Here is a 1,761-nt window from a genome sequence, read left to right as displayed (position 1 = left end):
GGGAGAAGAGCTCGTGAGAGGACCTGGCCGAATGGTCAGGAACGTGCACCCACGTGTCCTCAAGTGGGCAGTGTGGGTCAGGCTGAGCCGGGGTGACGACAGAGAACGTAAGAGTCCCTGCGCGCCTGCAGTTCCAGGGGCCGATCCTCTCAGATCAGTGTCCTTGGAGACGACTGGCTCATACAGATCATTAGCCAGAGGAATCAGAAGGATATGGGATGTCTGTCGTAAGTCATCGGCTCAGGGTGTCTGTCCTTTTATGAAATATTCTGATAAAAAGAGAATGCAAACGTGCCGCTTCGTACTTCTTGGCACAGTGGCTTGTTCTGCAAAGCAAACAAGGCAGACACTGCCCTTGACCGAACATCACGTGGTTATCGCCTCAACTCTCCAGCTTTCTCAGTCTGACTTGGGGAGCAGACATAGCAGGTCCCCCTGTGCCCGGTTAAAGTTGCCAGATCAGCCTGGCTCTATAGCCCAACGTGGTCAAGGTCCCCCTGCAGCTGATCCCTGGTGTGAAACCTGCTTTGAACTTGAACAAAGTTAAATATTCAAAGGTCCCGAAACCACTACCACAGATGGAAGTAAGCGAGACTTCTTTATTCGGTGCTTGTGGGAAAGCCATTCAAGGTCAAAGGCTGCTGACGGGGACGTTACCCAGGCACCTCCCAGGCCCCGGGGCCACGTGTCCCCAGGGGACTTCTATCCAGCTGTGGAGACCAGCTGGCACCATGCGCCCTGACATGGTCCATCATGTCGGAAAGGAAGAAAAGCTTCCGGGTTCCCTGTATGAGACAAGCACACTATTCGACACACCGGGTAAAGAAGAAACCTGTTACCAGTGTCATCCATGAGCATCGTGCAAACACACTAACAGCAGCAGCCCCACCTGACAAAAACAAGACAGTACGACTGAGTAGGGTTGATCTGCGAATGAATGTAAGGTTTGTTCCATATTAGCAAATCCATTAGTGTCATGTATCATAGTAACACATCTAAACAGAACTCATATACTTACCACTGGGGATACCAGTCCTTTATGAAACTCAATATCCATGATAAAAACACTCAAGAAAATGGGAAATGAGGGATACTTTCTTTTTAAAAAGACGTGGTAAGAAATACACTACCTAAAATTGACCATTTTGGCCATTTTCAAATGTACAGTTCAGTGGTATTAAGTACATCCAATTGTTTGCAGCCACCTGAGGGCTCCGTTCTTGACCTGAGAAAACCTATGTACCTTGCTGCCAAAGCCCGGATCCTTCTTGCTGCAGAGACCACGATGTTCCCACTGAGATCAGCAACGAGGCAAGAACGCCCTGCCTCTGCTACCCTCCTCCATGGCACCAGAGGTACCAGCCAGGGCGGCCACACAAGAGGAACCAACTGAGCATGGCAAGGGCGGAGAAGCAAAGCCATCTCTGTTTGCAGAAGACATAATAGCGTGTCTGGGAAACCTGAGAGAATCGATGCTCAGACTCACTAAGGAAAACCCAGGGCAGTGTCTGGATATCACATCAGTGCAACGTCAGTAGCCTTCCTACACAGACAATGCACAGAAGATGGAAAAGCGAAGACAAGTTCCATTTACAGCAGCAGCAAACACGCTGAGGAACAAATTGAACGAGAAACGTGCAAATGTCTACAGCGGAAAATTTAAAACAGTCTTGAAAGACACAAAAGTAACCCGGAACAAATGGAGGACAGCACTGCTTTTGGATGGATGACTAAACTCGGGTTACGTCAGGTCCCCCTAAC

This window comes from Hipposideros armiger, unplaced genomic scaffold, assembly GCF_001890085.2.
Source record: "Hipposideros armiger isolate ML-2016 unplaced genomic scaffold, ASM189008v1 scaffold_458, whole genome shotgun sequence".
NCBI classification, from domain to species: domain Eukaryota; kingdom Metazoa; phylum Chordata; class Mammalia; order Chiroptera; family Hipposideridae; genus Hipposideros; species Hipposideros armiger.
The sequence above is the reverse complement of the archived record's forward strand: the minus strand, read 5'-3'. Positions refer to the sequence as shown.